This window comes from Rhineura floridana, chromosome 7 (genome assembly GCF_030035675.1).
Source record: "Rhineura floridana isolate rRhiFlo1 chromosome 7, rRhiFlo1.hap2, whole genome shotgun sequence".
In the NCBI taxonomy this organism is placed as follows: Eukaryota; Metazoa; Chordata; class Lepidosauria; order Squamata; family Rhineuridae; genus Rhineura; species Rhineura floridana.
In genome coordinates this window covers 112,802,840-112,822,733 of record NC_084486.1, presented here as the reverse complement: position 1 = coordinate 112,822,733, position 19,894 = coordinate 112,802,840, and the positions used below count along the sequence as shown (strand labels likewise).

General features: G+C 44.1%; 1 protein-coding gene across 2 annotated transcripts in view; it reads right to left on the bottom strand.

Annotated features, from left to right (window-relative positions):
• Nucleotides 1-11,907, bottom strand: part of PLS1 (plastin 1) — a 90,801-nt gene extending 78,894 nt beyond the window's left edge. The window contains exon 1 of one of the 2 annotated variants that reach the window (XM_061636931.1): nt 11,754-11,907. The gene's annotated coding sequence lies outside the window, so the exon portion shown is untranslated. Of the gene's footprint in view, nt 1-11,667 lie in introns of both variants that reach the window. The other variant, XM_061636932.1, reaches the window with a different exon arrangement.
• Between the last annotated feature and the right edge of the window lie 7,987 nt (nt 11,908-19,894).

Sequence of the window (19,894 nt, the reverse complement as noted above, 5' to 3'; positions counted from 1 at the left end):
TCCCCACATGGACACTTTCTGTCATTGTATGGGATTTTCTTAAATCTTCCTTCAAGAAGAGCTGACGGGAGGATGTTAAACCTAGCCAATGTAAAAGCTTTACGATATTTAGCTATTGTAAGTTCTGTTAGATATCGCATGGGCATATAAGGGTTTGAATTGTACTTCTGCTTAGTTACAAGCATTAGAAGTTGCTGATAGTCTACGTCTTTAAGACGGAGCAAAATGTTCGATTTAGCTTTTATATAGCCCATTTCTAGTATTACTGGGATAGAGAACCCTAATTTAGTAATTTTATCTAGTAACATTCTCTTCCAGGTAGATTGGAAATTGTCTAATAGAATATAGGGCGCCAGTCCTAACAGGTTAAATAATATTTTTAACCAGGCACATATTTTGTAGCTCCATATTTGAAATTCGATTGAGGGCAATCCTACTTCTAATCTTAAAATAAAACTATGTATGCACGAAGGCACCGCAAGTATGGTTCTTAGGAAACTATTTCAGACAGCCTCCAGCAGAGTATAATTTTCACAAGTACTGACCTGGATCCCATATAGTAATTGGGGTACAATTTTTAGCACAAAAACTTTTATGGCTGCTGGGAGGAATTGCCCACCTTTGTTAAAATAGAAGGATAGAAGGGCTTTCAACGTTCTTTTCGCCTTTGCAACCCCCGTTTTAATATGCAGTTGCCACGCTCCAGACGATTGGAAAATCATCCCCAAATATCGAAATGCAGACACTTGCAATGTTTTAAGCGTTTTTTGGTGAAAATCATAACTTTAGTTTTATCATAATTTATTTCTAGATATTCCTCGGAGCAGAATTTAGCTAGCGCAGCCAATAACCGTCTTAATCCTACCTGAGTTCTGGCCATCAAGACTATGTCGTCTGCATATAAGAGAACATTTCTTGAATGTTCAGCTAGTCTGGGCGGGTGTGATTGGATTAGAGAGAGACTGTGAACAATCGAATTGATATATATATTAAAAAGTAGCGGGGCAAGGATACATCCCTGTTTAACCCCTATAAAGGTAAAAATGGGATTAGTGAGATGACCCTTACTATTACATCTAACACGCAGGGATGTCTTCTCATATAAACCACGAATTAACATTAACAATCGCTTGTCTATATTTGTATTAAAAAGTTTCTCCCAAAGTCGAGTTCTAGATATTGAATCGAAAGCCGACTTTAAATCTATAAAAGCTGTATAGAGAGCAGTTCCTGATTTGTCCGTGTACTTATTTACCAGATGGTGCAAGACCAGTGCTTGATCAATAGTGGAATGGCCAACCCGAAAACCAGCTTGTTCCTGTGCCAAGATATCAAGGCTTTATAGTTGCAGGAGGGGGCAAAGAACAGGCATTTTTGCAAATTATGCCTGGAATCTTCCTAGGTACAATGTTGCACAAGCATCCATGTTTGTCTATAGTGAAACTGTAACGTAGTTATGAATGTAGTCTCTAACCACTAGGTAGCACTGCCCCTATCCCACAGTCAACAATGGGATAAGGGCAGTGTCACCTATGGGTTAGAAACTACTTTCATAATGGACTAAGATTTCTCTTTTTACATGCATTCCAGTTATTAAAACAGTACAGCCTGGAAATACTTAACATAAGAGCAGCTCTGCTGGATGAGACCAAAGTCAATCTAGTCCAGCATCTGGTTTCCCACATTAATCACTTAAACGCCACCTAAATAAATAGTAAAGGGCTGTTGTTTTCTTTCCTATTTGTAAACGGGGAAGAAGACAGCCCTTCCCTATTTATTGCCCAATATTCAGGGGTATACTACCATTGAACATGGAGAATTTATTTAGCTAACAACAGTTTATGAACCTAGCTTCCATAAATTTGTTCAATGAGTTTTAAAGATTGTGACCATCACAACATCTTGTGACAGATCACAGGGAGCAACAGCAGTTTTGGATTATAGTATGAAAAGTGGAGGACAGATTCATTCTTTGTTTGCAATGGGGAATTCAATCCACATTGAGAAATGCATCCAACAAGCAGCTGAATTAATCAACAAATAATTTGTTGCAACACCAGTACAATCTGGAGCGGCCAAATTAATTTTTCAAGTAGCTGTTAAGTGTGGAACAGGACAATGCAAAATGTGAAGGTACAATTTCTCACCAATGCTTGATCCCAGATTAAGAACAACGAAAACAGCTAGGTTGGTAGGGACTAGAGAGAGGGCATTTTCAGTGGTGGCCCCCACTCTCTGGAACTCCCTCCCATTCGATCTTCGCCATGCCCCTTCCCTGGATACATTCTGCCAGGCCTTAAAAACTTGGCTCTTTGGACAGGCCTTTAGGATTTCTGGAGAGGGCTAACTTTTTTGGGATACTTATTATCTATTGATTGCCCTAACTGATCTCATGCTGCTGTGATTAATGACTTCATTGTATTTTATCTGCATTTTATTGTATTTTACTGAATTTTAGTTTGTACATCGCCTAGAGTGGCTTCGGCCAGATAGGCGACACAAAAATTAAATTTTATTATTATTATTATTAAGAGACCTGCTGGATCAGGCTAAAGGCCTATCTGATCCAGCATACTGCTTCCCACAGCAGCCAATTAGATGCCTCCCAGAAAGCAACACGTGAACACAACAGCACTTTCCATTCATGATCTCCAGAAAGTGATATTCAGTGCTATGCTGCCTTTGATGAAGGAGGTAATATAGTCATTGTGACTAGTAGCCACTGAGAAACCAATTAACGAAGGATAAAGCTAATTACCTTTTAAGGCTGTCCAAGTTGGTGGCCAATAATTGCATCTTGTGGCATAGTTTGAACATGCACTGTCTGTGTAAAGTACTACTTCCTTTTGTCTGTCCTGAATCTCCCAACATTCAGCTTCATTGGATGACCCTGGGTTCTAGTACTATGAGAAATGTAGGAAATCCTGTCTTTGTTTACTTTCTCGACACCATGCATAACCTTATACACCTCTTTCATGTCCTTTTCCACTGGCCTTTTTTCTAAAATTAAAAAACTGAAATGTTATAACCTTGCCTCACACAGAAGCAATAACATTAAAAGTAACTAATGTTGGTCATACATTTATTAGGCCAGTTCTATGGCTCTGGTTTATAATCCCATTTTGCCCACTATTCTCTCTCCAACCTCTGAATCATATGCCATCATCTGGTATACATTCTTATCACCCATCCAAAAGAGGCAGTGTGTACACTCCTAAGGACTCATCTACATGGTGGTTTACAGTGTGTTTGGTGCTACTCACATCTCCTTTTGATTCACATGGTTTGATGTTACTGGCTAACAGAAGCTACCACAGTTTTCCCTATCTGCTGCTAATACGAGACACGGGGAAAAATATGTCTCCACTGTGCTGTGCTCCCCTTTGTAGGTGCTTTGCTTCACTGTTTTCAGATGGGTGTGTCAATCATTACCCTTTCCATTCCCACTATCTCCTCCTTTTGTTCATTTTGTTTGCAATAGGCTGACAAACAACTCTCTGCTGATCTCCTCCATTCTGCTGGCCTTTTTTATGTTGCTGCAAATGGTGGCATTATTTTTATTTTCCCCCTAGCTTGTGCACAAGAGCATAACACTGCTCAAACAAAGATTTGTATTTCAGCTGTATTGTAGCAGTGAAAATAGAAATAATTGCACTTCCGGGTTTTTTTTTAAAGGAACCTACTGCAGGCTGAGCATGCTTTGTTACCTAGCAACCAGAGGGAGTGCAAATGTAAATTAGAGGGTGTGGTCAATAGGAAACTGCGTGATTGATCCTTCATAGAGGATGTGAACAGAAACATCTGTGTTTCCAGCTGGCATGGAGCACTTACTGCATACGGTGCAAATCAATAACAAAGGTAAAAGCAGTGTATTTGCTATGAAGAAATGTTCCCATATAGATGAGCCCTAAAACAGATGCACCTTGGGCTGTAAGTGAAGTGTTTACTCCATAAATATTCCAAGTGCCCCTCATAACTTTGAAATGCACTTGCAACACACACTGACCCATCCATTGAACTAAGCTGCCAATTTAATTACTGGAATGCTAACACTACATGTGAGTGGTGCATCTAATTATGACTGCACATAATACATGCATTTATATGTGACAGGCATCACTGATGCAGCTGGGTAATTTTTAATTCCTGTACTTAATGGTCTGCTTTTTATATTTGCTTGCATATGAGAAAAGCCCCCTATAATGCTATAGTAAGATGACAGGGAAACTACTTCTACTACATTCAGAAGAGGAACTAATTCTAACAGGTCCTAGCAACTAGTTACACATTCCTGATCATTCATATATAAAATAATTTTGAGGAATGCAACACTTATGGTTTCTTTATCACTAAATGTAACACACTTTGCTGCAATGTGGGAGACTGTTCTTTTTACAAAGGATGAGTCTTCAGATTCTGTTCTATAACCCCCTGCTAGGAGAGACAAGGAGAACCACAGAAACAGTACACTCAGCCCTCTTGGGGATGCAGGACCTCATGTTACTTTCTCTTGACCTACTTTGGGAAACAACAGTAGTGGCATTGACAGGCTGTGATCAAGAAGCAGCCACAGAGAGTGCACTGAGAGATCATAGCGGGGAAGTAGATGTAATAGATACAAAAGAGATGGGAGTGGGGAGAGAACATCTGTGGTTCATAATAGAGCTTGAAGCTTCCAGCAAGAAAACATGTCTATAAATGTAAAGCTATTAGGAAAATTACAGGCTAACATTACTAAACAGCATGATTTTGGTGAAGAACACATTTGGCAGCAAAATTAGATCCCAGAAGCTGTGATAAAGGAAGAGGATGTTAATGACAGGAAAAGGTTGTGCAAAAGCAGTGCACTTTCAAGCAGAAATTACACATTGAGCATATCTAAGAATGTGAATTGAATGGCAGCAAGCCAACACTGAGGATTGATATATATCTCAAACACTAATTAGTCAGCAGTTTATAATTGTACTGATGTTAGCACATCTGAAAACTCCCCAACGTTCTGTGGCCTTTTTTTGGTTGAAAAGGATTTTCACACTTGTGCTACATTTCAAAAAGTACTTGAACTCCACACCTCAAATTACTTGCCTGTGATATGAGAGGGACTCCCTAGAATCCGTTGCAAAGTCAGAAGTTTCTTGTATCTTTTGGATCACATAATGCAGCCATTTTAAAGTGGATTAGTCCTGCGTGCTGCTTCTTTCTTATTGAATAAGTGTCCTTACAGTCTGCAATCCTATTCACACTTACGTGCAAGTAAGGTCCATCAAAATAGTACTTCGATACAGATATGTATAGACTTATACTATAGTTGGGTGCTTTCTGTTAGATATCCCCCCTCCCTAATTCCCACACAGAAGTACAACTAACAGTTTTCCAGGAAGAGGGGATGACTGTGGAACTAGTTTAACTCTATTGTGTAAATATGCCTTTGGAATTAATTGGAACAGCTCAGGTTAATACCAGAGATAGCTCATGACTCAAAATGTAGCATTTGGATAAATACAACCTTCTTGTTACACAGATGTCAAATTTATTACTTTATTATAGGCACTGCCCAATAAACAAGGCTGTTAAGTAGTTCAGTTAAATTAATCTAGAAAAACTGACTGACTGTGGAACAGATTTATTTAGCTCACACGTATAGCTGGTAATAATAAAACTGTACCTGGGTGAAGGTTCCTAGGTTGCCCTCTACCACACACACAGATGTACATTCCAAGCAACAATTTAGGTTTGATCTTTTGCAGAGACTTGATACATCCCTAAATTATTATTCTTATGTCTTACTGATGAGTTGCAGAAATACATCTTCTTCACTCTAATCAGTTTTAGACATATGTACAAGGCCAGAATACCTCATAGAAGAAAAACTAAGAAACAATGAGGTACTTTTCAGCAATAGTATACAGGCATTTTATTGTAAAAAGGATAATTTATTTATAATTTATTTATTTAACAAAATTTATATACTGCTTGATTGTAAAAAAGAAACCAAAACCACCTCTAAGCAGTTTACAAGATAATAATTGTTGTCCAATTAGAGAATGGTTCATTAGCCCAGTTTTGAACCATAGTGACAAGGTTCCAATTGTGTGATTATTTATTAAATTTATATCCTGCCCTTCCTCCCAATAGGAGTCCAGGGTGGCAAACAAAAAGACTAAAAACACTCTAAAACATCATATAAACAGACTTTAAAATATATTAAAACAAAACATCTTTAAAAACATGTTAAAAGAAAACATCTTTAAAAAATCTTAAAAACCAATGCAACACAGACGTAAACTAGGATAAGGTCTCTACTTAAAAGGTTCATGAGTAATTATGTAACATGGGGAGACATTGACATACAGAACATGCGAAGTTCACAAAGGTGGCCACATCACAAAATGTGTACTGCAGAGGTACTGGCTTAGATCCTACGATACATTAATTTAAGCCCACCTCCCCCCCTGAAAAGCTTCCCCAAAGGACCAGGGGGTCCTCCTCAAAAAAGTGTGAAACAGGCTGTGAGAACTGCTGGGGGCACAGGTCCTCCTAATTTTCCTCCCCTAGCAGCTCCCCACACACCTTATTCTACATTGTTCAGGACTCCTGAACCTCAGGAAACTCTTTTCAAAGAGGGGCCAGGTGGCTGCAGTGGGGAGCAGGGAATGGGAAACTTTATTCCAGTGAACTTTCTTTAGATAACTTATGTTAGGATCCACACCACTGACCATAATTGCTTTATTTAAGTAAGAAGACCCAATAAAGCAGCGTAGATTTGAATAATGCCATTATATAAATATATGGGGTGACCATATTTGGAATACTATATACAGTTCTGGTTGCCGCACCACAAAAAGGATAAGAGTTGGAAAGAGAATTGGAAAGGTTTCAGGAAACAGCAACTGAAATGATAATGGGGCTGGAGCAGCTTCCCTATGAAGAAAGGCTATGACATTTGGGGCTTTTTAGTTTAGGAAAAGGTATGTAAAGAGGAACATGATAGCGGTATACAAGATCATGCATGGTGTGTAGAAAGTCAATAGAGAGAAAATTTCTCTGTCTCATAATACTTGAGCCCAATTAAACTGAATACTGAAAGATTTAAGAAGGACAAAAGAAAGTACGTACCTTTTCACACAGCGTATTGTTAAGCTATGGAATTCACTGCCACAGGTTGTAGTAATAGCCATCAAGTTAGCCAGCTTTAAGAGGGGTTCAGACAGCTTTATCCTTCATTAATTTATCAGCAGCTATTAGTCATCATGACTATGTACTTCTCCAATATTGGAGGGGGTATGGCCCTGAATACCAGTAGCTAAGGAACACAAGTTGGGAGAGTACTTTTGCACTCATGTTCTGCTTGCAGGCTTCCCATAGGCATCTGGCTGACCACTGTGAGAACAGGACAGTGGACTAGCTGGGCCTTTCCTCTGATCCAGCAGGGCTCTTCTTATGTTCTTCCCTCCCCTAAAAATCAGCAATATTTGACACCCTATAGTGTGGGTACAATACTAGACACACTTACCTGAGAGTAAGTTCCACTGAACTCGATGGGACTTACTCCCAGGGTATGTGTATAGGACTGAACTGCACACATGCAAATCTTGAATGGCAATAAGAAAAAAATTAAAACTAAATTGTGTAAAACAGTATAATACCAGTGGGAATTTTAGATAGCTATCTTTTATAAACACTAGGTTCATTCACATATATGAATGCCACAAGGCACACGGCAACCACATTCATTTCAGATCTATATCAGCGCGGCACAAAACTGAAAAGCTGGAATACTGTTAGCAATACACCGTATAGAATATGATATGGGCTAACTGGGTTCTGCTATTGTTTTTATTTTTCTGAACAAAAGTGGCACCATAGTCAAGAAAGAACAGTTACATATTTAACTTCTGCTTCCAGAAACACTATCAGTCACACTGTTGTTTGTGTGTTTTAGGAAAAATAAGCCAACTAGAATAACTGGTTAAATTAATCTATAGTGAGTTTATAGACTAGAGGAGCAAAAGAAGTGGCAGATTTTATGCAAATCCTTGCAGAATCCTAGTTCAACGAAATTAAATTTGTGTATTTGTTTTTAATGTTTTAGTTACTGTAAACCACCCAGAGAGCTTCGGCTATGGGGAGGTATATAAATACAATAAATAAATAAATAAATAAACATGCCATATAATGTACAGTTCTGAAAGAGTAGAACTACTTATTGCAAGTATATATCAGCATGTATTTGGAGGACCTTGAACAGAGATCCAGGCAGTTATTGTGAAACCGCTAATCACACAACAGCCAGGTTTGCGTTTAACACTAAACCATAATTAACATAATCCAAGATTTATAAAATGACAGTAAGATATGGTTTACAAGCATGGTGCTGGTGCTGGGCTGGGGTCTGACAATCCAATAAATCATGGTTTACCATGACTTAGTGAACCTGGGCAATATCTTATTGAAGATTGTAATGTAAGGGCCGTTTAGGTTTAATATGCAAGGATGAAATCTTAGTCTTGTGGAAATCAGTGGAAAGACTACTAGAGACTTAATGTAACAGTCAACACAATCAATCGTTTCCTGTTTCATATTCTTCTTTATCCTTACCTATTTAGCTAAATTATTGGCGTAAAAGTTTACACCAGGTATTAGGAATCTGTGGCCCTCTGGACACTGTTGGACTCCATCTCCCATCAGCCCCAGTCAGCATGACCAATGGTCAGACATGATGGGAACTGTAGTACAGTAATTAACATCTAGAGGGCCACAGGTTCCCCAACTTTGCTCTAATGAAGCTCCTTTCACTTCATCACTGCAAGTTCCAAGTGAAACACTGATTACAGTTTGCTGTGAGCAGAATATATATAAATACACATGAGGCACAATACATAAAGCATTGTGATCAAAGGTGAGTTACCTAGCTTGTCAGTGAGGCTGGCACTTTCATTACCATATATGGATGCAACTGCTATCACATTGGTTATCAAGAATGACAAAGTACACAGAAAGCAGACACTTTCTGAACTCTTGGAAATATACAAGTTTGCTACTTCCCTTGTACACAAATCCATACTTTATTGCCTTAATTGCTCCTTGCTGAAGTAATCTATCCTCCACCATTAGTAAACACCATACTGCTGAATACAAGAAGTGCTAGCTTAACATGAATATGAAACCATTCGCAAGTGTTATTAGGAGATTTTGAGCAAGGTGTCACTCATGTCCTAATGATACCCACCTCCGTTTCTCTGCACCAACTGACTTAGGTGAAGCTGTACAGGTCATGGACCCGTGCTTGGATGCAGTGGTGAGCTGGATGAGGGACAATAATTTGATTTAAAAAAAAAAATGAAAGAAAATTGGAAAAAATAATACAAGAGTTTTGCAGGTAGGTCTGATAATTGGGCAGATTGCCTGTTCTGGATAGGGCTATACTCCATCTCAAAGAACAGGTGCGTAGCGTGTGGGAGCTCCTAGAGCCCTTGTTTTCATTGGAAGCTCAAGTGGCCTCCAGGGGTGCCTTTTACCAGCTATGGCTGGTTCACCATCCATGGCCACTCTTAGACAGGCAGAGGCTTTCCACAGTGATAAACATACAGATAACCTCAAGACTGGAGTGCCCTCTGTGTGGGGCTACCCTTTAGGATGGCTGGAAACCTGCAGCTAGGCTTCTCTCTGGAGTGGCCTATTGTGAATATATAATACAAAAATTTTAACTGCACTGGCTGCCTGCATATTACCAAGCCCACTTTCAGGTTCTTGCACTGACTTATAAACCCCTCTATAATTTGGGATCTGGATAGCTGAGCTAACGTCTTCTCCTTTACAGATCTGCCCATTTACTAAGATCTGCTCAGGAGACTCTCCTTGCTGTGCCACCTTTATTTATTTATTATTACATTTCTATCCTGCCCTTCCTCCCAGAAGGAGCCCAGGGCACCATGAGGCCTGCTATGTGGCAATGTGGGAGAGAACCTTCTCAGTGGTGGTACCCCAGCTTGGAAACTCCCTTGTTCCAAGATGTGGCTGGCTCCTACTTTTTCAGTTCCTGATGCCAGCTGAAAAACTAGTTATATATCCAGGCTTTTGTTGGAGTTAAGTGTCAGAAGCCAGCCAAACTACATTTCTGAAAAAGTAAAGACCAATCCTAAAAGCTCATCAGCAAGGTCTCCAATTTGCTTTTACCTTGGAAAAGCAATGAACAGAAAAGAGAGACTTGAGCTCATAACATGCATTGAATTTTCTGGGAGAAGCAAAGGAAAAATCAAGAGATTGGCAGAAAAGAGGAATGATTCATTAAATCCCAACATTGATAACAATGGGGGCAATCCATAAATCTAGCTGATCCTGTGCCAGCCCCTCCCCTTCCTCCAAACTCCCCATTTGGAGGGTTTTCTGTAGGCTACCACTGGTGAGGATGTTGGTGGTAGTAGCTTATACCCATTTTGACAGGCACATTTGAGTGTTCCTCATCAGCAGGGATTCCTTGCTAGCAGCAGAGTTCCCCTACCAGTGGAGGCTGGCAGATCTGGGCAGGGCTTCCTCTTCCTCATCTAAACCCCCTCCAGAACAGTACAGCAGAAGTTTGGGTTCTTTTGTAACACAATAAAGTAGGGCACAAAGCCCCTAATTGCATTGAGGGCTCATGAGCAAACTAGATATTTCCTTCCTGAACAGAACAAAACTCACTCTACAGAGAGGAAGCATTTTGAGGGAATTAGTATTTCCCCCATCACAAACTTCCATGCCTCCCTAGGGACATCTTCCTTCAACTTTTCAGAATCAACGTTATCCATTCTCACAATGTGTTATCAGCCAACATTTAGAAAGTTATGTTGGTATGTTCTTGAAACGTATGAGATAGGTATTTAAAATTCTGCAGAAAACAATAGGGATATTTGAGAATTTCCAAAATGTGTGAATACTTGTTCTCTCCAGTCTATGGCACTGCATCAATTTTTTATTCTCCTGAGATTAAATAGTGCTATTTCCTCTCTAAGGATCAAACAGTGTAGGAAAAGAAGCAAAAAGAAAATACGATGTTGTGTCTGAAGGTCTAGAAGTGTTCCATTTCTTTCACAGTTATCTCAGACAGATTTTTGATCTTTGAAAAGATCAGGCAAGAAAAAATAAGCACACTTGAATTCACTAATACTGGTATATATTGTGCAGTGGGGGGTCTGGGTGTGGTCAGTTATGAATGAAAAACAAACTGCCAATAGCCCTCTCAAAAGCATCCATAGTACACCCCTAAGGAAACTAGGCCACAAACACCTTATCTTCCCAACTGCAGTCTTACAATATTTCTTCTTATGGCGAAAACAAGGTAGAAGAAGGAAATCTATTTTCTCTTATCACATCCTGCTTGTATGAGGTACAACACAATCCCCCAAAGCCTTCCACAGCTCTTTAACAACCACCATCATTAAAACATATCGCACTATATTTAATACATTATCAGCTTTCTTTGTAGGAGAGATAGTAATGAAAGGGAAAGCAGCTTTGCGTTGTATTTCCGAATACTCCCACCAAATGCTATCTTATTAACATTTCTTAGGAAATACCTAGGCCTGTTTACTCCAGACATGATAATTGTGACAATGAAAAATAAGTAAGTCACAAAACTAAACTGCCAAAACTCAGAAAAGTTTCAAGAAACCTAAAAAATAAACCTGCCATTTATGAGCAGCCTCCTTGTGACAGTAGGGAAGAAAGGATGCAAAGGCTGTTGCCGCTCTCCCTCTGCCCTTGAAAAAAGGTACCTGTAACACAACAGGGCGCCGCGCTGGTTCCTTTGCCTGCTGCTACAACTAGCAGGCAGATTTCGGTACAGCTCCAGTTCCAGACGAGGTTCCACTAAGAGCTGCAAAGTAAAGAACACCTGCAGCCGGCCCGCCGGCAGTCGCAGCACCGCTGACTGGCAGCGGCAGCAGTCAATCGCCTTGCGTTCCCGGAGATGGGAGGCGGGTTCGAATCAGAAGAACGCGGTCTGCATAGCTCTGGGAGGAGAGCTTTGTCATTATGGGATCAAATTCCAGCGATTAACAGTATGGAAAGAAAGGACTGATTATCATAGAGTTCAAATTGTGAACTCTATCATGGCGACTTGGCTACGGTTTGGTAGGAGATTGCATACGTTTCGTAGCTCCCGCTAAAATAAATGGGATTGCAATCCTATGCGTGTTTACTCATAAGTATGTCACATTGTGTCCAAAGGAGCTTACTCTCGGGGAGGTGTTTTGAGGATTATAGCCTCCGGGCTACAACTGTTTATGCACACTTACTTGGAAGCAAGTTATATGTAACTCATTCAAATTACTATTGGATTGCATGAGTTTTGATAACATTATGAAATTTGTTCAAGACATCAATTATAATCTGTACTTGGACATTAACATTTCGTTGCATGTTGCACAAGCTGCACAATACCTTCCACAAAATTCCTTGCTTCCCGGTTTGCAAAGTGAATAGCACTCATGATCCAGATCATATTCCCCCTTTAAACTTTAAATATGCTTTTTTAAATATTTCTCGCCCCACACGCCTTTATCTGGTTGCGTATTATGATACCCAGCTCCACAGAAAAAAAATGAAATAATTTACTATTGAAATACTAAGTGTGACTATTTCCAAGTGAGCATGCTAGGGTGAAACCATGCAACAGATGGCTCATGTCTACCCCACGCAATGCCAGGGTGTATAAATATGGAAAGGAGAAAAAAAACAAGAATCAAACCGAAGTCTGATCCTTCTATTTATTTACTTCTGGTAAAAAAAATCTCTTGGGTATATTGATACTACTAATCCGCCGGGATGGGAGCGATGAGTGCCAGAATGGTTTAGGGATCCAAATCAGACGAAGGCTCAAATTCCTTCTCGCCGACTCCTAGCCTATCCCACCTCATAGAGCTGTTGTGAGTAGAAAAGGAGAATCATGTTCTCGCCCTAAGCTCTTCGGAGATATGCGGGATATATTTGTAATAAGTAATAGTAACTGGTTACAATTGATCCATAGTCGATGGCCCATTGGCAATGACGAGGTGTCACTAAAACTAAAAACCACCCAGAGGCACGTCGTCTTATCGATCGCTTTTATTCTGCGAGGGAGGTTAGGGTGAGAAAGTGACCCAGAGAGCGTAATGGGGGGAGGAATAGAAATCTCCAACAGGATTCTTACCTGTACTCAACCCGCTAACCTACCTTGTTAATTAATATTAATATGCATGGCAGGTTGTTGGGTTACTGGCATGCGCCAAATCCTTACCCAGCCTTTCCAGTACTCCGATACTGAATACATCGCGGTGATGCGGTTAGATCATTTTAGGGCCCTGAACTTGATGCGTTTATAAGGGCTTCCCAACTGTTGAGACGGTTATGTGTATTACTTCAAAATGTTGTAGGTCTGGTCTGTTTTGCTGCGTGTTAGGACAGGAGCGTAACTACAGCGGTGCGGCAGGTGCGGGCCGCACCGGGTGTCACCACGAGACGGGGGTGACACCACGAGCCGCCGCCCCTGCCCTAGGCACCACCGCCGCGAAGCAGCAGGCGCGGCCAAGGGAGAGAGAGAGAGAGAGAGAGAGAGAGAGAGAGAGAGAGAGGAGCGAGCGCGGCAACTGCCCTCTTCACCCAGCACCCGCCCGGCCGCCTCACAGGCTGGTAGAATGGTGCGATCTCTCTCCCTCTCCGCAGTTCCAGCAGCCTGAGGCCGGGCATGCCGCAAAGCAACCCAGAAAATCCCTCCTGGCTTTAGGCTGTGTGCGGCGGCGGTGGCTGCTGCTGCTGCTGCTGCAGCTGAGGGCTGGTTGGCTGGACGCCCGCCTGTTGGCGGGCCAGCCAGCGTTCAGCCGCCCACGCGGGGCCCAGCGGTGGAGAGGCGGGAGTGATGCAGTTCTCTCCTTCCCTGGCGCAATCTTATTTTATTTATTTAATTTAATTTATATACCGCCCTAAGCCCGAAGGCTCTCTGGGCGGTGTACATAAAAATAAAAACAAGTACAATATATAAATACAATAAGTACAATGAATCAAAAACCAGAAACAGACAAACAATACAAGAACCAAACAACGTCAAAAATACAAAATAATGCTAAAATACTGTAAAATACACTTTAAAATGCCTGGGAGTATAAAAAGGTTTTCTCCTGGCGCCAAAAAGATAGCAGCGTCGGCGCCAGACACACCTCATCAGAGAGACCATTCCATAGTTCGGGAGCCACAACTGAAAAGGCCCTGTTTCTAGTCACCACCCTCCGAGCTTCTCGATGAGATGGAACTCGGAGGAGGGCCTTAGATGTTGAGCGCAGTGTACGGGTAGTTTCATATTGGGAGAGGCGCTCCACCAGGTATTGCGGTCCCATGCCGTGTAAGGCTTTATAGGTCAAAACCAGCACTTTGAATTTAGCCCAGAAACAAATAGGAAGCCAGTGCAGATGGGCCAGAACAGGTGTTATATGAGTGGACCTTCTGGTCCGCATCAACAATCTGGCCGCTGCATTCTGGACTAACTGTAGTTTCCGAACTATCTTCAAGGGCAGCCCAACGTAGAGCGCATTGCAGTAGTCCAATCTAGAAGTTACCAGAGCATGAACGACTGAGGCGAGGTCGTCACTGTCCAGATAGGGACGTAGCTGGGCTACCAATCAAAGATGGTAAAAAGCATTCCGTGCCACTGAGGCTACCTGAGCCTCAAGAGACAGGGAAGAGTCGAGGAGAACTCCCAAGCTACGAACCTGTTCTTTCAAGGGGAGTGTAACCCCATCCAGAACAGGGTGAACATCCACCATCTGGGCAGAGAAGGCACTCACTAACAGCGTCTTGGTCTTGTCTGGATTAAGCTTCAGTCTGTTAGCTCCCATCCAATCCATTATCGCGGCCAGGCAACGGTTTAGTATGTTAACAGCCTCACCTGAGGAAGATGAAAAGGAGAAATAGAGTTGCGTGTCATCAGCGTACTGGTGACAACGCACTCCAAAACTCCTGATGACCGCACCCAGCGGCTTCATATAGATGTTGAAAAGCATGGGGGACAGTACCGATCCCTGTGGGACTCCACAATGGAGAGTCCAGGGTGTCGAGCAGTGTTCCCCAAGCACTACCTTCTGTTGACGACCCACCAAGTAGGAGCGGAGCCACTGCCAAGCAATACCCCCAACTCCCAACTCCGTGAGTCTTCCCAGAAGGATACCATGGTCGATGGTATCAAAAGCAGCTGAGAGATCAAGGAGAATCAACAGGGTCACACTCCCCCTGTCCCTCTCCCGACAAAGGTCATCATACAGGGCGACCAAGGCTGTTTCGGTACCAAACCCAGGCCTAAAACCGGATTGAAACGGATCGAGATAATCAGTGTCATCCAAGAGACCCTGGAGCTGGCCGGCCACCACCCGTTCCAGAACCTTGCCCAGGAACGGAACATTCGCCACAGGTCTATAATTGTTCAAGTTATCTGGGTCCAAGGAGGGTTTTTTCAGGAGCGGTCTCACCACCGCCGCTTTTAGGCAGTCAGGGACCACTCCCTCTTGCAAAGAGGCATTGATTACCTCCTTGGCCCAGCCGGCGGTTCCGGTCCTGCCAGCTTTCACCAGCCAAGAGGGGCAAGGATCCAGCACAGACGTGGTCGCCCGCACCAGTCCAAGAATCTTGTCAACATCCTCAAGCTGCACCAACTGAAACTCATCCAATAAAAGAGGACAAGACCGTGATCTGGATGCTTTATTGGATCCAACTGCTATAATATTGGAATCTAAGTCCCGACGAATGCAGGCGATCTTATTTTGGAAGTGTCCAGCGAACTCATCACAGCGGGCTACAGATGAGTCTATAGTATCCCGAGGGCCAAGATGTAAAAGCCCTCGTACAGTTTTGAAAAGCTCCGCTGGGCGGGAGAGTGATGCCTTAATACTGACAGCAAAATATCTCTTTTTTGCTGCCCTCACAGCTGCTGTATATCGCTTAGAGCAGGCACTTACCAAGGCATAATTGCATTCGTCGGGAGTCCGCCTCCATCTGCACTCAAGCCTCCTCCTCTCTTGCTTCATCACTCTCAGCTCCGGGGTATACCATGGGGCTGTATGAGCTCTACATAGGAGGGGGCGCATGGGAGCGATCGTGTCAACCACCCGGGTCATCTCCGTATTCCACAGTTCAACCAGGGCTTCAACAGGAGCGCCAGTCTTCTCAGTCGGAAAATCCCCCAGAGCCCTTTGGAAACCCTCAGGATCCATTAGTCTCCGGGGGCGGACCAATTTAATAGGTCCCCCACCCTTGCAGAGGGAAAGGGTCGCCGTAAGCCTAAACCTCAGCAAGCGGTGATCTGTCCATGACAATGGGGTAGATGAAAAACCCCCAACCTCCAGATCACCATCTCCCTGTCCAGTGGCGAAGATCAAATCAAGGGTATGTCCCGACACATGTGTCGGGCCAGTAACAAACTGAGACAGCCCCATGGTTGTCATGGACGCCATGAAGTCCTGAGCCGCCCCAGATAAAGCAGTCTCGGCATGAACGTTGAAGTCCCCCAGTACCAACAGTCTAGGGGACTGCAACAGTATCTCCGAGACTACCTCTGTCAGCTCAGTTAGGGAATTTGTTGAGCAGCAGGGCGGGCGGTACACCAACAAAATTCCCAACCTGTCTCTCTGGCCCAGCGCAAGGTGGAGACACTCCAAACCAGTCGTCACCTGTACAGGGTGCTTGGTGAGTGAGAAAGAACTCCTATAGACCACAGCAACCCCACCTCCCCGACCTTCGGCTCTACCATAATGCTGAACCGTATACCCAGGTGGGCAAAACTGGGAAAGGGCGACTCCTCCCATATCACCCACCCAGGTCTCGGTTATGCACGCCAGGTCGGCCGCCTTGTCCACAATTAAATCATGAACAAGGGAAATCTTATGCTGTACCGACCTGGCGTTTAACAACAGATAACGGGGAGATCCAGTGCCTGCAAGGGAAGAGGACCATCACCGCCCAGGGAGGGAGAGCCATCTGCCTGCTTTGCTGCTGCTGCTTGGCCAACATCTCTGCTCTCTCCTTCTTGGGCTCCTGCTCTGCACGTGGGCACCCTGCAGGACCAGGCCCCAGCTGTCTGGATCTCTGTTGCGGTCGTTGGCCTGGATAGGGTTGCTGTCGCTCGGGAGAGGATGCTAATACCATCACTGTGCTGCTGCTATCATCTGCTGCTGCCATCTGCTGCCTGCTTCTATCAGCTGCTGCGGTCGATTGCTGTGTGCTATTGTCACCTGCTATTGTCATCTGTCGCTTGCCTAGAACCGTTGTGGACGCTGTTGCTGCGGCTGCTATTGCCTTGACCTGAGTGTGGACATTGCCATCACTACTGGCACTTTATTATTTTAATGTTGTTGTGTTGTATGAGTGAGGATTGTGTGTGTGTATGTCGTGTGTGTGTGTGAATTTAGTGTGTATTGGTGTGAATGTGCATTGTGTGAGTGTCTGTGACTTGGTGTGTGTGTATATGTGAGTTTTATTTGTTTTAATATGTGCCTGGGAGAGAGTATTATACATCGACCGGGGAGACTTTCGGGGGGCCCAATTAGCGTAGTGACGGGTAATGGGAGGTATGGCGTTGTGAGGAGAACGTGCCAGATAAGGGGAACTCGTCCCAGACAAGTAGTGTCTGTGACTTGTTCCGGTTCTCCTCACATCCCCAGGACTGATGGTTGTTCTATCAGTCAGCCTTCGGATCTCCATGTGCTGTTGTTAAACGCCAGGTCGGTTCACCATAAGATCTCCCTTGTCCATGATTTAATTGTGGACGAGGCTGCCGACCTGGCGTGTATAACTGAGACCTGGGTGGGCGATCAGGGAGGCGTTGCTCTTTCCCAGCTCTGCCCACCTGGGTATGTGGTTCAGCATCATGGTAGAACCGAAGGACGGGGAGGTGGGGTTGCTGTGGTCTATAGGAGTTCTTTCTCACTCACCAAGCACCCTGTCCAGGTGACGACTGGTTTAGAGTGTCTCCACCTTGTGTTGGGCCAGAGAGACAGACTGGGAATTTTGTTGGTGTACCGCCCGCCCTGCTGCCCAACAAATTCCCTAACTGAGCTGACAGAGGTAGTCTCGGAGGTACTGTTGCAGTCCCCTAGACTTTTGGTACTCGGGGACTTCAACGTCCATGCCGAGACTGCTTTATCTGGGGCGGCTCAGGACTTCATGGCCTCCATGACAACCATGGGGCTGTCTCAGGTTGTTACCGGCCCAACGCATGTGTCGGGACATACTCTTGATTTGATCTTCACCACTGGGCATGGAGATGGTGATCTGGTGGTTGGGGATTTGTCATCTACCCCATTGTCATGGACAGATCACCGCTTGCTGAAGTTTAGGCTCACAGCGACCCTTTCCCTCTGCAAGGGTGGGGGACCTATTAAATTGGTTCGCCCCCGGAGACTAATGGATCCTGAGGGTTTCCAAAGGGCTCTGGGGGATTTTCCGACTGAGAAGACTGGCGCTCCTGTCGAAGCCCTGGTTGGATTGTGGAATACAGAGCTGACCCGGGCGGTTGACACGATCGCTCCCATGCGCCCCCTCCTATGTAGAGCTCATACAGCTCCATGGTATACCGTGGAGCTGAGAGTGATGAAGCAAGAGAGGAGGAGGCTTGAGTGCAGATGGAGGTGAACTCCTGACGAATGCAATTATGCTTTGGTAAGTGCTTCTTCTAAGCGGTATATAGTAGCGGTGAGGGCAGCAAAAAAGAGATATTTTGCTGCCACAATTAAGGCATCTCTCTCCTGCCTGGCGGAGCTCTTTAAAATTGTACGAGGGCTTTTACATTCTGGCCCTCGGGATATTATGGATTCATAACTGTGATGAGTTCGCGAGGCACTTCCAGGATAAGATCGCATGCATTCGCCAGGACTTAGACTCCAATGTTATGACAGTGAGTTCCAACGAAGCATCCAGAACGCGGTCTTGTCCTTATTTATTGGATGAGTTTCAGTCTGTACAGCTTGAGGATGTTGACAAGATCCTTGGACTGGTGCGGGCGACCACATCTGTTCTGGACCCTTGCCCCTCTTGGCTGGTGAAAGCTGGCAGGACCGGAACCGCCGGCTGGGCCAAGGAGATAATAAATGCCTCTTTGAGAGAGGGAGTGGTCCCTGACTGCCTAAAAGAGGCGGTAGTGAGACCACTCCTGAAGAAATCCTCTTTGGACCCAGATAACCTGAACAACTATAGACCTGTGGCGAATGTTCCGTTCTTGGGCAAGGTACTGGAACGGGTGGTTGCCGGCCAGCTCCAGGGGCTCTTGGATGACACTGATTATCTTGATCCATTTCAATCCGGTTTTAGGCCCGGTTTTGGCACCGAAACAGCCTTGGTCGCCCTGTACGATGACCTTTGTCGGGAGAGGGACAGAGGGAGTGTGACTCTGTTGATTCTCCTTGATCTCTCAGCTGCTTTTGATACCATCGACCATGGTATCCTTCTGGGAAGACTCACGGAGTTGGGAGTTGGGGGTACTGCTTGGCAGTGGCTCCGCTCCTACTTGGTGGGTCGTCACCAGAAGGTAGTGCTTGGGGAACATTGCTCGATACCCTGGACTCTCCATTGTGGAGTCCCGCAGGGATCGGTACTGTCCCCCATGCTTTTCAACATCTACATGAAGCCGCTGGGTGCGGTCATCAGGAGTTTTGGGCTGCGTTGTCATCAGTACGCTGATGACACGCAGCTCTATTTCTCCTTTTCATCCTCCTCAGGTGAGGCTGTTAACATACTAAACCGTTGCCTGACCGCGATAATGGACTGGATGGGAGCTAACAGACTGAAGCTCAATCCAGACAAGACTGAGACGCTGTTGGTGAGTGCCTTCTCTGCTCAGATGGTGGATGTTCATCCTGTTCTTGATGGGGTTACACTCCCCTTGAAGGAACAGGTTCGT